Source organism: Myotis yumanensis, unplaced genomic scaffold (assembly GCF_028538775.1).
Source record: "Myotis yumanensis isolate MYYU_CA2020_CCGP unplaced genomic scaffold, mMyoYum1.0.hap1 SCAF_3, whole genome shotgun sequence".
NCBI classification, from domain to species: domain Eukaryota; kingdom Metazoa; phylum Chordata; class Mammalia; order Chiroptera; family Vespertilionidae; genus Myotis; species Myotis yumanensis.
Genome location: NW_027223754.1, coordinates 90,213,345 through 90,228,490, shown reverse-complemented (window position 1 = coordinate 90,228,490; position 15,146 = coordinate 90,213,345). Strand labels below are relative to the sequence as shown.

General features: G+C 41.1%; 1 protein-coding gene and 1 non-coding gene across 2 annotated transcripts in view; one reads left to right on the top strand and one right to left on the bottom strand.

Annotated features, from left to right (window-relative positions):
* The window catches only part of WDFY2 (WD repeat and FYVE domain containing 2), a 221,229-nt gene that overhangs the window by 137,396 nt on the left and 68,687 nt on the right, over positions 1-15,146 (bottom strand). The gene's annotated exons all lie outside the window — the stretch shown is intronic.
* On the top strand, positions 529-635 carry LOC139007778 (U6 spliceosomal RNA). Its single transcript, XR_011470940.1, has one exon. It is a non-coding gene; the product is annotated as a U6 spliceosomal RNA (small nuclear RNA).

The following is a 15,146-nucleotide window of genomic DNA, read 5'->3' as shown; positions in this document are numbered from 1 at the left end:
GATGAATAAAAATAGGGGTTAGTCCAAGGTAGCAGAGACTGCTGGTTGCTTACATCAAATCCATTCTCTTCTTCCTCCTTTACAGCAGTTAAATTACAAGGTGATATATATATATATATATGAGACATGTGATATACATGATATACATCACCTTATAATTTCTGCATCTAAAAGATGAGCATTGATTCAACTAACATTACAGAAGTATAACAATCTATGTGCACATAGCTCCACATGTAATTGCCATTCAAATGATCTACAGTTACAAATTTATATTTATATATATATCTCAATATCGTAAATTTGTAACTGTACATATAAATATATGTCTTATATACAGAGTATCCCAAAAAATGTATACAAACTTCAAATAATTAATTCCAATTGGTTAAATCTGAAAAGAAAGAAACATCAATTGAGCTATACAGTGTGTATACATTTTTTGGGACACCCTATATATTAGTGTATATAAATATACTAAAATATACATTAGTGTTTCTAAAAATCCCAGTAAAGAAAGTACGCCTCGTGCTTGCTTCCACAGCACATATACTAAAATTGAAACCATACAAAGAATATTAGCACGGCCCGTGCTCAAGGATGACACACAAATTTGTAAAGCATTCCATATTATTTAAAAAAAAAAGTACACATAAATATAACTAGTGCAGGTTTGTTTTAATTTTTTTCTTAATCCTCACTTAAAGATGTTTCCATTGATTTTTTTCTTTCTTTCTTTCTTTTTAATATATATAGAGAAACATTCAGTTGCCTCTGTATGCCCCCCTACCAGGGATCAAACCCAGAATCTAGGTATGTGCCCTGACCAGGAATCGAACTCCCCACGTTTTTGTGTACACAGGAGAACACTCCAACCAACTCAGTCACCTGGCCAGTGCTGCTTTAAGATTTTTTAAAAATAGTTATATAAGTCAAAGAGTGGCAGGATAATATTAATTTTTAAATTTTAATAATACTAAAATTTTTTCTATAGAAATAGCCCCAAAACACTTTGCCTGTACATTTCATTCTTCAAATAGCCCTATGAAACAGAAATTATCCTTTAGAGGTGAAAATCTAAGGCCCAGAGAACTTAAGCAACTTGCCCTAACTAGTGATGCTCACTAGTTACATTTTAAATTCCGTGCTCTTCTTTCCTGGCCAGTGTAGCTCAGTTGGTTGGAGCATAGTCCCACACACCAAGAGGTGGGTGGTTCAATTCCCAGTCAGGGCACATACCCAAGTTGTGGGTTTAAAATCTGGTCTGGGTATGTGTGGGAGGCAACTAATTAATGTCTCTCTCTCTCTCTCTCTCTCTCTCTCTCTCTCAAACCAATTTTTAAAAAAGAAAAGAATCTCTTTAAAAAATAAAAATAAAATAAATAAGTATACTACCTTCCTTACACCAACATTAGAACAATATTAGAACAATTGATAAATTTTACAATCTATCAAAATTTAAAGAAAAGTATCTGTTCCCTTAACTGTAGATGTATAATGGCAATTTTAAAAAGAAAAAAGGTATTGCATCCAAGAGGTCAAATATGCAATTGGGATGGCTGGAATTACCTAGATAAATGTAAATTCCACTATACAAAGCCTATATTAATTTTTCTTAAAATCATATTTAAAAAGCAAAACAAAAAGCTTTTAATAATGAGTGAAAATCTTTTTCCTTAAAAGAAATTTCAGAAAAAACACAGCTGTGATTAAGAGTCATAGTTAAGCCAGTAGAGGTCAGTGTATTAGAGAAGAAAAATGCATGACCATGCTGAAATGCAGGGCAACTACATTCACCCCACACACAAAGCCTGACAGGACCACATACAATGCACTGCCCACCTCGTGGGGTCCTGTTTTCTTCTCCCTGCCTCATCCTCTCCCTCAAGCTCTCAACACTACGCAGAAACAAACACTGGGAGCGTTGGGAAAGAGAAGCAATGCTCACCTCAAAATCAGGAAGGCAAGGTAAGCCCCAAAAGGCCTGTCAGTTCAGTGGCTGAGCTATTTTGAAAACAGCATAATCTTATTGTGTTGTACCCAGCTGACTACATTTCAACAGGTAAAAAAATTACTTTTAAATATTAGCCTTAAATATTATTCCTTAAACCTAAAAAATTTTCCCTTTTTTTCAAGGTAAAAATAGATAAATTATAGCATTTATCAAATCTCCACTATGATCAGAGCTGGTTTGCTCTTTCACTGAGCTCTAAATAAAATCAGAGAAGGAATCACATTTTATCATACTTGGCATCTACCCAGGGCCAAGCCCCTCACCATGTCCAAAAGTGGTGCTCATTGTTTGTGACAGATCAAAAGAATCGGTCAAAAATCCCTCTCTAGACAGCATGGAGGTCCCTGGAGAGTATTATGCTAAGCGAAATAAGCCAGTCAGAGAAAGACAAGTATCACATGATCTCACTCATCTGTGGAATCTAATGAACAAAATAAACTGATGAGCAAAATAGATCCAGAGACATAGAAGCATAGAACAGACTGTCAAATCTCAGAGGGAAGGCGGGGGTGGGTGGGTGGTGGGAAGAGATCAACCAAAGAACTTGTATGAATATATACATAACTCATGGGCACAGACAATAGGGCAGTGAAAGCCTGGGGCAGGCTAGAAGGGGTCAATGGGGGAAAAAATGGAACATATGTAATACTTTCAACAATAAAGATTTTTTAAAAAAACCCCTCTCTACAGTCACTCACCTCCCATCTGTCCACCAACAACAGGAAGTTCTCTAATTACATCTGCACAGGGGCCTTGTGCAGACATGGCAGCAAAGACACTGGGCTGACACCAAAATATCTTTATACTGTGCTGGGTAGGATAATGGGAAGGTCCTACACAGCCTTTATTCTACAGCTCCGGCATCTATTTCATCCCTAAAGAAATAAGAAAGGGAGTGATATTACCACGCTATTTCCCATTCCACCCCAATTCCCTCTAAGTAACTGAATCCAGTGCCTTTCTAAGCTACAATCTTAACTAGAATGGGTATATCTTCCTTCCAGGCAGCCCTCAGCCCAGGAGCCTACATGGCCTGGGCTAGGAAATGTTAGAGAAAGCTTCCCAGAGGTGATGGTGTCGGAAATAAAGGATAAGGAGGCACTTACCAGAGGAAAGGGGGAGAGGGAGAGGTAGCATGTTTCTATCAGAGGGAGCAGCACATGAGCACAGGGAGGAAAGAGCAAGCAGGGAGGGGGCAAGGTGGTAACAATGAGAATCAAGCTGGACAAAGCAGCAGGGGGGGCCACCTAGGCCACTTAGGGCTTTCTAAGCCCTGCTGAAGAGTCTGGATTTTACTTTGAGGACAATGGGGAGCTGCTGGAGGATAAGCAGCCAGTCACAAAACCATAATTTTGTTTGTTTGGGAGAAGCCTGTGAAGGGGACTAGAGTTTGTCACCCCAAAATATGCCTTTTGAGATATTGAATATTTTAAGCTGGTTATTTTTCAGAAACCAAAGACTCAGAAAGAACCTTTGACCCTCCCCCTTTACCTGCCTCAAGGAATTCAGATAAACCTGCTTCAGGAAGGAAACTTCAGCATATTCCCCTCAGCATCTGTGAATTAACTGTGGCAGACAGGAAGGACCCAAGCAAGTTTGTTTGATTTCCATGTGTGCTCTTTCTCATCAACCTGTGAATTGCCTACTTTCCTTTTGAAGTCCCAGACCCCTGCTTCCCTCTCCTTTGTCCAGAAGGGCATATAAGGCTCAACTGACCAATGTGCATTCATATTTCTAATTCTTATGTATATACATAATAAATTTGATCATTTTCTCCTGTTAATTTGATTATTAGTCCAGCAGAAGTTAGAAATGTGGGAGGAAAATTATTTTTTCTGCCCTTAACACCTGGAATAAGCCTCATTACCCTGAAGTAACCAGGATAATGCTGTAGGTAGTAAACCAGACAAAAAAGGATGAGGCCTGGAAGACAGAGGATACATATTAGAGCATTTAAAAAGAAAAAGCCCATGCCCTAACCAGTTTGGCTCAGTGGATAGAGCATCGGCCTGCGGACTGAAAGGTCCTGGGTTCGATTCCGGTCAAGGGCATGTACCTTGGTTGCCGGCACATCCCCAGTAGGGGGCGTGCAGGAGGCAGCTGAACGATGTTTCTAACTCTCTATCCCTCTCCCTTCCTGTCTGTAAAAAATCAATAAGATATATTTAAAAAAAAAAAAAAAGAAGCCTCTGGAGTTGGGGGCTGATTAGAAGTAGGGGGCTGCGTGCCATTCATCAATAAGTGAGTTTTATGGAAGATAATGTTGACTTCATTTGCACTTGCAGAGTTTAGGGATGATCCAGTTAGAGCTGTCAAGGATTGAACTACCTACTTGAAGTCCAGGAGCAAGACCTGAGCTGAAAATTAAGATGTGAGAGACACTAGCACAGAAGCAATAGCTAAGTCATTGGTGAATAAGTATAAAAGAGGACTGGTAAGATTAAAGACTCATGTGGTACCTGGCATTAATAGCCTTTGTTGTTGCATTTCATTACTGTTTAAGGTTCTTCCATGTCTAGTTGAAGCAATGAAGCACAGTAACATTCATCTCGGGTAAAAACTGTTGTTTAAATTTTAACCCTGCTATCCTGGCTTCTGTACACACCTGCTTGCTTTAACAATAGGGTAGTTACCTCAGTTTCCAGATTGAAACCTGGAAACTCACATAAATCACCCCATTATGTTGCCAGCCCACATTACAAAGGTTATTCTCCTGTGCCTGAGGACCAGAACCGCAAAAATTGCTTTAATTGCTTTTCCATTGACTCATTGACTCTGGGAATGTTGTCCCTTGACTCAATGGCTCCAAAAACTAACACTATAATTAACTTTTAGAGATAACTAACTTTGCTCAGTTTGCTTTTGTACAATCTGCTTTCACAAGATAGCTCCACATTCCAACGTCTAGCAGGATGTGGTTTCTTCTTTATAAGCTCAGTGCTGTAGTCACTTGGGGCTGCGAGATTTGGAGAGCTGATGCCCCCTCGCAGCCACCGGCTTTTGAATAAATGATTCCTTAATTCGACTTCTTGGGGCGTCCTTTGTGCGATTCATGGGGTACATTACAACACAGTGTCGTAGCTACTCATAAAAGAGTGCTGCAGCAGGCTCATTTTCCAGGTCGGAAGGATCCAAAATAGCAGTAGACTAGGTAGATGTTATACTCGCCTCATCCCAAAACCAAACTAGAATTACAACTAAAATATAGAACAATAAACCTGAATAACCAACTGAAGACTAGCTGAATAGAAGTCATATAACCAAAGGTTTATGGAAGAAGCCATATTGAGACTGGTGGGAAAGGTGGAGGTGTGAAAAGAGCTAGCCTCACTCCCATGGATGTGAGATTCCAGAGGGACATCTCAGCTGCAAAGGCTCCCCCTAAGGACTATAAGGTCTCAACCCCACTACAGACTCTCCAGCCGGGAAGAGGTGCCCACATAACATCTGGCTGAGAAAATCAGTGGGAATTCTGTATGCCAGGGAGAGACAGAAGTCTGCTAGGGAAACAGATACCTTCCTAAAGGGCCAATGCACAGAGGACGGGAGAACAGACTGCAGTTGTGTAAAGAGAGACTGGGGTTTGTGGCTCTGGGGAGAGAGCTAATGGGACGGCTGCTGGGACTCCTGTGCTGAGTCACTCTTCTGTAGCACAGACTTCATCTTTCTTGGGTGGAGCACTCCCCTCCTTATAGCATCAGCCTAGGGCCGTGGTCGGCAAACTGTGGCTCGAGAGCCACATGAGGCTCTTTGGCCCCTTGAGTGTGGCTCTTCCTAAGCCTTAGGAGTGCCCTAATTAAGTTAATAACAATGTACCTACCTATATAGTTTAAGTTTAAAAAATTTGGCTCTCAAAAGAAATTTCAATCGTTGCACTGTTGATATTTGGATTTGTTGACTAATGAGTTTGCCGACCACTGGCCTAGGGGACTGCAATAGCCCCACCCTCTGGACTCTCTGGTGAGAAGTCAGTTGCTATGGACAGGGTATAGAGGTCTGGGCAGACTCAGGGGGTGTCAGTGACTGAGTGGTGTGGCTTTGGAGTGGGGACCATGTGCCCCACTTTTTCATGAACCTGACTGGCACCTGCCACTTATGGGGGATCTTCAAACCCCACCCTCTGGCCTGCAGGCCCCGCCCTGCTGAGGTCAGGGAAGAATCTGGGACAAACTGACTTGTGTGGCTCTGGGGCAGGGCCCAATCCTCCCACCTCCCCCCAGCCCTCACTGGCACCTCCCCCTCATGGAGATCCACTGGCCCCACCCTGCCAACTCACAGCAGCTCCACTTTGTTGAGCTCGGGATCCAGGCAAATTGTTGGACAGACTGAGCTGTGTGGCTTCAGAATGGGGGCCATTTTCCCTCTCACTCCCAAGCAGTGCAGAGCCCTCTCTTCAGGCTGCCAAATCTTGAACTGTTTGGGCTTGATAGACTCTGCTTGCCTCAACCTGACAACTCCCTGAGACCCTACCCCACCACAAAGGTCTGTGGACCCTTGGTAGACTTGGTATATCCTGGGACCTTTGCTGAAGGGCCTCAGACCCATCACTGGCAATGAGTTTGAACCTGTATCAATCTGGTGAACACCACTCACCCCTACCTGGTGACTCACTGGGAACCTACCTCATGCAACTCATGACGTGGTACCTCATACTACCAGAGGCTCTTTCAGCAACTGAGCAGGTGGAGGCAGGTAAAAGCAGACTTTGGGGTGCCTTGGGACTCTTGCTGACCTGCTCCTGGGCCCAGTACTGGTAAAAGCTAGCCTTGGTGCTCAGTTTGATACTTCTTGTGCACACTCAGGCCCAGCAGAAGCAGCCACAAACTATGGGTTGCTAGTAGCTTCTTACATGTTGCCCAGGGCCAGGCACAGAGAGCATCTGACATTGGCCTGCACCAGAGTCCCTCCCAAAGGCCCCAGAATCAACACACCCAGTGGCCAGCTTCAGATATCATCAGAGCAAGATACAATTAGCTTCACAAGTGGCATATCCAAAGGGAGATCTCAACAGGTACCAGACTCAGCTGAGGCAAATTTTGATTCATGGGGTCAGCACCTGCAGAGCAGCTTGTATGCTGTGGTTGAGGTTGATCCTCATAGTCAGCCAACCTGAGGGTCAACTTCACATATGAATGGACCAAGAGCAATCAAGATGCAGTTACAACAGGAAGGCCTACATAACCCACACAAGGGACATTCTTGGAGCACCCAGCGCAGGTGATCAAGGAAACTGCACCACAGGACACCTACTACATAAGACCACACTACCAAGACTGGGAGTCTTAGAAGAACTACCTAACACAGAGAAATAAGCACAAAGAGAAAGCTAAAATGGGGAGACAATGAAGGAACAGGAGAATCTCCAGAAAAACAGCTAAATGAAATGGAGGCAAGCAACTTATAACACGTAGAATTAAAAAAAAATAGTTATAGGGATGCTCAAGGAACTTAGTGAAAACTTCAAAAAAGAGATAGCAAGCATAAAAAAAAGGCATAGAAACCATTAAAAGTAAGTCAGAAATGAAGAATACACTAGAAGGAATAAATAGTAGGTTGAATGAAGCAGAGTATCAAATCAGCAATTTGGAATACAAAGTAGCAGAAAACAGTCAGAGGAGCAAAATGAAAAAAGAATTTCAAAAAATGAGGACAGTTTAAGAGATCTTTGGGACAACATGAAGCGTAACAAAATCTATATCACTGAGGAAACCAGAAGGAGAAGAGAGTGAGCAAGGGATCTACAACCTATTTGAAGAAATCATGACTGAAAACTTCCCTAACCTGGTAGAGAAAAGACACAAGTCCAGAGTGCCAAACAAGATGAACCCAAAGAGACCCACATCAAGACACATCATAATTAAAATGGCAAAGGTAAAAGACAAAGAGAGAATCTTAAAAGCTGCAAGAGAAAGACAGTTAGTTACCTACAAGGGAGCTCCCATAAGATTATAAGCTGATTTCTCAATAGAAACATTTCAGGCCAGAAGTGTCTGGCATGAAATATTCAAAGTGATGAAAAGCAAGGACCTACAAGTCTACCTTACCCAGCAAGGCTATCATTTTTTTTTTGATTTTTTATTTTTAATAATTAAATCTTTATTGTTCAGATTATTACATTTGTTCCTCTTTTTTCCCCCCATAACTCCCCTCCTCCCAGTTCCCACCCCACCCTCCGCCCTCACTCCCCACCACTGTCCTCATCCATAGGTGCATGATTTTTGTCCAGTCTCTTCCCGCATTTCCCACACTCCTTCCCCGCCGCCCCCCCCAAGCATACTCAGTCCATTCCCTTTCTATGTCCCTGATTCTATTATAAACACCAGCTCATTCTGTTCATCAGATTATTTATTCACTTGATTCTTAGATTCACTTGTTGATAGATGCGTATTTGTTGTTCATAATTTGTATCTTTACCTTTTTCTTCTTCCTCTTCTTAAAGGATCCCTTTCAGCATTTCATATAATACTGGTTTGGTGGTGATGAACTCCTTTAGCTTTTCTTTATCTGTGAAGCTCTTTATCTGACCTTCAATTCTGAATGATAGCTTTGCTGGATAAAGTACTCTTGGTTGTAGGTTCTTGCTATTCATCACTTTGAATATTTCTTGCCACTCCCTTCTGGCCTGCAAAGTTTCTGTTGAGAAATCAGCTGACAGTCGTATGGGTATTCCCTTGTAGGTAACTGAGTTTCTTTCTCTTGCTGCTTTTAAGATTCTCTCTTTGTCTTTTGCTCTTGGCATTTTAATTATGATGTGTCTTGGTGTGGTCCTCTTTGGATTCCTTTTGTTTGGGGTTCTCTGCGCTTCCTGGACTTGTAAATCTATTTCTTTCACCAAGTAGGGGAAGTTTTCTGCCATTATTTCTTCAAATAGGTTTTCAATATCTTGCTCTCTCTCATCTTCTGGCACCCCTATTATTCTAATGTTGGTACGCTTGTAGCTGTCCCAGAGGCTCCTTACACTATCTTCACACTTTCGGATTCTTTTTTCATTTTGCTTTTCTGGTTGGGTGTTTTTTGCTTCCTCGCATTTCAAATCTTTGACTTGATTCTTGCGCTCCTCTGGTCTGCTGTTGGGAGTCTGTATAATATTCTTTATTTCAGTCAGTGTATGCTTACTTTCTAGTTGGTCCTTTATCACACCATCGAGGGTCTCATTAGATTTCCTGTACATCTCATCAAGTTTATCGACAGCCTCTAGAAGCCTCTTGAGAGACCTCAAATGTGTGGTTTTGAATTCTATATCCAGTAGCCTGCTTTCCTCCGGTTCTGTCCTTTGTGGCCTGTTTCTTTGTCTTGGCATTTTTTTATGCTTCGCTGTGTCAATAGAGTGGCTTTCCGTGTTAAGTGTCCTAATTACCTGAGGTAGACACTCTTGGTGCACCCCCTTGTGGTCTCTGTGAGCAGTCTTGTAGTCAAGCCTTGATTGTTGTAGGTAATTACTACTTGACCTCCAGGCCAACTGGCTGTGAGAATCAGCTGTGTTTGCAGTGGGAGAACTTCTGTCCTCTAGGGAGGTGATAATCTAGCCTTTGCCTGAGGCTATCCGGCAAATGGCTCTGTGCAGGGCTTGGGCAGGGCGGGTCCCACAGGATCAACAGGGTGGAGGAGGGAGCAGTTATGGCTGCTCTCAGTCCGTCCCCAGGGGCTCTGCCTCTCTGTCCCAGCAACCGCTGCAAACCTCGGAGGGACCGAAGCCAGACAGTCCCGTTTCTCCCGTTTGAGTCTGGGTCCCCAGAGACTTGCCCGGATCTGGAGCTCAGAGTCTGAGGCTCCCTCCGGATTGAAACAGTCAACCGCGCCCTCAGCTACGAGCCCGTGCCGCGCGCACTCCACACCTTAGTATTTTACTTCAGCACTGCGCCTCCTCTGATTCTCGGTTCCTCCTACTTGTAGAACTTCCACTCAGCCAGCCCTCCTGTGGTTCTGGATGATGTCCGTTCCGTCTTTCAGTTGTATTCTTGAAGTGGTTGTTCGAGGCAGCAAACTCCCGTGTTAACCTATGCCGCCATCTTGGTTTCTCAAGGCTATCATTTTAAATTGAAGGAAAAATAAAGGGCTTCCAAGACAAGATAAAGCTGAAGGAGTTTGTTAACACAAAACCAGTATTACAAGAAATGTTAAAGGGTCTTCTTGAAGAAGAAGGAGGAGGAGGAAGAGGAAGAGGAGGAGGAGAGAGGGAGGAGGTGGTGGAGGAGAAGAAAACAAAACAGAGAAACACAGTTATAAAGAATAAAGTGGCAATAAATATGTACCTATCAATAATCATTTTAAATGTAAATGGCTTCAATGCTCCAATCAAAAGACTAGAGGCCCTGGCAGGTGTTGCTCAGTGGTCAGAGCATGGCCCGTGCACTGAAGAGTCACGAGTTCGATTCCCAGTCAAGGGCACATACCTGGTTGCAGGTTCGATCCCCTGACCTGGTTGGGGTGCTTGTGGAAGGCAACCAATCAATGTGCATCTACCCGCCCCCTTCCTTCCACTCTCTCTAAAAATCAATGGAAAAAATATCCTTGGGTGGGGATTAACAAAACAACAAAAAAAAAGATATAGGTTAGCTGAATGGATAAGAAAACAAGATCCATATATATGCTGTCTACATGAGACCCACCTCAGAACAAAAGATACACACAGACTAAAAGTAAAGAGGTGGAAAAAGATACTTCATACAAATGCAAATGAAAAAAAAGCTGGGGTATCCATACTTAATCAGACAAAATAGACTTCAAAACAAAGGCTATAGTAAGAGATAAAGAAGAACACTACATAATGATAAAAAGAGAAATCCAACAAGAGGATATAACCCTTGTAAACATTTATGCACCCAACAAAGGAGCACCTAAATATGTAAAGGAAATCTTGATGGACATAAAGGAAGAGACTGATAGTAATACAGTCATAGTAGGGAATTTCAACACCCCATTGACATCAATGGATAGATCTTCCAGACAGAAAGTCAACAAGGAAACAGCAGCCTTAAATGACACACTAGATCAGATGGATTTCATTGATATCTTCAGAGTATTTCACCCCAAAGCAGCAGAATATACACTCTTTTCAAGTGCCCATGGAACATTTTCTAGGCTAGACCACATATTAGGACACAAAACAAGTCTCAATAAATTTAAAAAGATTGAAATCATATCAAGCAACATCACCCTAATAAATTATAAAAAATTTAAAAATAATAAAAAAGAAAATAATACAATAATTAATAAATACTAATACACGAATTAGAAAAAGAGGACCAAAGACAAACCCCTGAATAACAACAATTAAGAGGTGTAGAACAAAAAAGCCCTGTGAAGACCTTAATGTGAGACACCAATGAAGAAGAAAAATCCTTTACTTCTCAGGCATACCATGTGTCCTAATTTTGGGGCCAGAAAATAAGGTCATTATAAACATACCTAAGAAATGAACCACATTCACAAAAAAACATAGCTACACTTTTTTAAAAATATTTTTTTATTGATTTCAGAGAGGAAGGGAGAGGGAGAGAGATAAAAACATCAATGATGAGAGAAAATCATTGATCGGCTGCCTCCTGCACACTCCCCTACTGGGGATTGAGCCCACAACCCAGGCATGTGCCCTTGACTGGAATCGAACCTGGGACCCTTCAGTCCGCAGGCTGATGCTCTATACACTGAGCCAAACCAGCTAGGGCTAGCTACAATTTAAAAAAACAAACAAAAAAAAAACCACACACACACAAAAAAAACTATATAGGTCACTTTTCTGAGAGAAAAAATTGGGGGTGGTGACAAACAGTATACCATAGGTTGCTAAGTTACCGAATAAAATAAGATAGGCGTCTACCCATGTTGAAATCTAGGCTTTAAAAAATGTGTGCTAGAATGATGCAACCTTCATTAGTTACCATAGCAATGAGATTCATTTCCCAGGGGACAATTGTTATTTTTGCCATCACTGAAGTAAGGGGGTGGGGGGTGAAGAGTAAACCCTACTGCGTTTTGAAGACCCTCTATTTTCAGGGAATACTTTTTGAATAGATCACACATTTCAACCTCAATACAAACAGAAGGCAGTCTCTAGGGATCTGCAAACATAGGAAAACTTTGAGCAAAGGGATGTCTGTCAGTCAATGTCCTTTTGTAGTTTTCAGTCACTTGTTTAAAGAGGGAAATGCCTCTATTGCAGAGAATGTTGCAGAAATTCTTTGAAAACATACCTCAAAGATTAAAGATGTTGTGAAAAGGCCTATTTCTCTATGATAATTTGTATAAAAACAAACTGCTGGCCAGATTCTCATTATACGCACTCAGATCACATGTCGTAAACTAAATCTTATCTCCTACAAAACACTATGTATCTCTGTATTGAGAGTGTCTCCTTGGATAGAAGGAGGCTGCTGCTGTGTGGAGTGAATGAAGCACCCAGGGTTTAGGGCTCAAGCTGGATGCTGTCCAGCTTCTGTACCACTCTGCCAAGTAGCTCAGTTCCAAGCATTAATAACCCCACTATACCAGACCTAAACAACTTCGCAGAATCACAGACACCTGGATTTTTTTTTCTCATAACTGTAGCAACCTAGCAATCAGAAGCTGGAGAAGATATGTGGCTGTTGAATATTTCAAAACCTTGAGCTTTTAATGACATTCCTGCTTTAAAAATAGTAACAACCATTCTGGTCATTTGTAGGCATGTGGTTCTGCCAGGTGTAATAATTACAGATCTCCCCCTGGCATTTTAACCAGCAGGGTCATCTCTCTCAAATCAAAGGCGTGAAAACCTTTGTTATTTAGAATTTTAAAAATCACAACCAAGAGGCAATATCTTCATTGTTTTTAAAACTATAAAATGAAGTCTTAAAATGAAGTTAAATGGACCCATATGCTAGGTGAGAAATTATAAACACACACAAAATACATGGAATTGCTGTCTTTATCAGTCATTAGTAAGAGTCTTGAGAAAAAGAAGCCACCATAAAGCCTTACTCTGGTAAGCTTTATTACTAAAAAGCACTATTCTGTGTCTGCAAATAGTTTCCTTGCACTGGAGACTTGTTTTGAAGATTTTGTTTTCTTGGTGATTTAATTCTTAGTGGCCATTTAATCACAGCTTCCTGTCCTTGCACAGTTGTGGTTTTAGAGTTCCCAGACTCCCACCCTCTTACCAGCATTGCCTGCCTATCTACTCTCCCATATTAGCATAATTTCCCTACAAGCCTCAGGATTCCTCAGGCAAATTAAACTCCAGGATCATACTGTATCTTGCATATATTAGGACAGTCATATTAGCTGTCAATGCCAATTAGCAAATCCATCTCCTCATGAGCTGATAAATTCCTTGAGGACTTTTAAAATTTTATCCTGAATATTTCTATCTTTAATACCTACAATATTTTTATTTTGAATACATATGGTACTTAGCATAGAGGAGTTGCTTGAAGAGGTCATATAAATACATAAAAAGAAAAAAAATGGGAAATAAAAGAGAAGAGAAAAATGAACACATTCTTAGTACAATGATAAAGAATAACGCATAGGGAAGCACTAGGAATGCACCAGAAGATCAGTGAGGCTGGATGGATGGTTCCTGGTTATTACCATCAGCAATGCCATCTGTTACTCAGCCAGAGTCCCTCTCAGGAAAGAGAAATGTGAGTACAAGCCTTGAACTGTCAGTCTGAGCACTTCAACAAAATGTGAGTGTTCATCAATATTACCCATTAGGAGGAATATGGATGGAATCATTAAAAGAACAATATAGATTTAAATATAGTGCTTGGCTCTGTATGCAGTGGGAAGGCACGATCTGTATCAGCCTACTGACCACTCTATTCCTACGGACTGCTACAGCAGTGATAATGCTCAACAGGGACTTAATGAAATAGCAGTTACTGAAAGAGCAGTTAGAGAATGCCCCTGGCTGCCACTGTTCTGAATCTGTAGATTGATGAACTGCTCTTTTCCAGGGTAGTTAAATGTAGCAAAATGACCCAGAATTTCACACCTTAAAAACACAAAAGAGCTGCAGGGAGGGGAGAATAGGGAATTAATGTTTAATGGGTATGGAGTTTATGTTTGGGAAAGTGGTGGTAGTGCACAACACTGTGAAAGTATTTAATGTCACTGAATTGTACACTTAAAAATGGTTAAAATGGTAAATTTTATGTTATGTCTATTTTAAAACAATAAAAATATTTTTTTTAATTTTAAAAGGAAAGGAAAAAGGACTCTCTCTCTAAAACTCAATCTTCATAGAGTTGCCAAAGATGCAGCAATTAGAAGACAGCTGTCAACAGACTGACCCTGAGAATGTGTAAAAGGAATTCACTTGTCCACTGCAGCATGTTGCAGGGAAAGGCAGCAGGGTACTCATCCAGCATTCAAATCCAACTTGAACTTAAGAGTATGGAGGAATTAGAATTGATATCCTATGAAAAAAAGGAGCAAAGGAGAACTTCTGAATCATGTGTAAGTGAATAAGATTACATAATGAAAGGGGATGTTTTCAAAAGACTACTTTGGTAGTAATGAGCAACATGGATTAGACAGGAGAAAAATTAAAGGCTGAAATACCAATTGATAGTCTAGTATAGTGATCAGCATGTTAGAATGCAGTAGTGGCAGGAGAATAATGAGGAAGAACCAAATCCTAGATGTTTTTAAGAAGAAACAAGACCCCGGAGTTCTTGAATATCCATTTTATGGGGGATTTTTTTGTTTTATTTTCTGTTTTTCTTTTTATTTATCTTCACCCAAGGATATTTTTTCCATTGATTTTTTTTTTTTTTTTTTTTTTTAGAGAGGGAATGGAAGGAAGGGGAAGAGACACAGAGAGAAAAACATCGATGTCAGAGAATCACATCGACTGGTTGCCATGGAGCCTGCAACCGAGGTACATGCCTTTGACCGGAATCAAACCCCACAACCCTTTGCGCTGACAATCTAACCACTGAGCCAACCCGCTAGGGCTTCAGTATCCATTTTAAATACTGCAGTGGGCGTGGGATATAGGGTGAAAGGCCTAGAGCCAACATAAGGAATCTAATAAAATATTCTATTTAAACTGGGATCCCAAAGACTATATCCTTAGTGTAAGAGTTTATAAAAAATAAATCCTCCCAAGCAGAAATGGAACAGCATGGAAACTTGTCTGGATAAA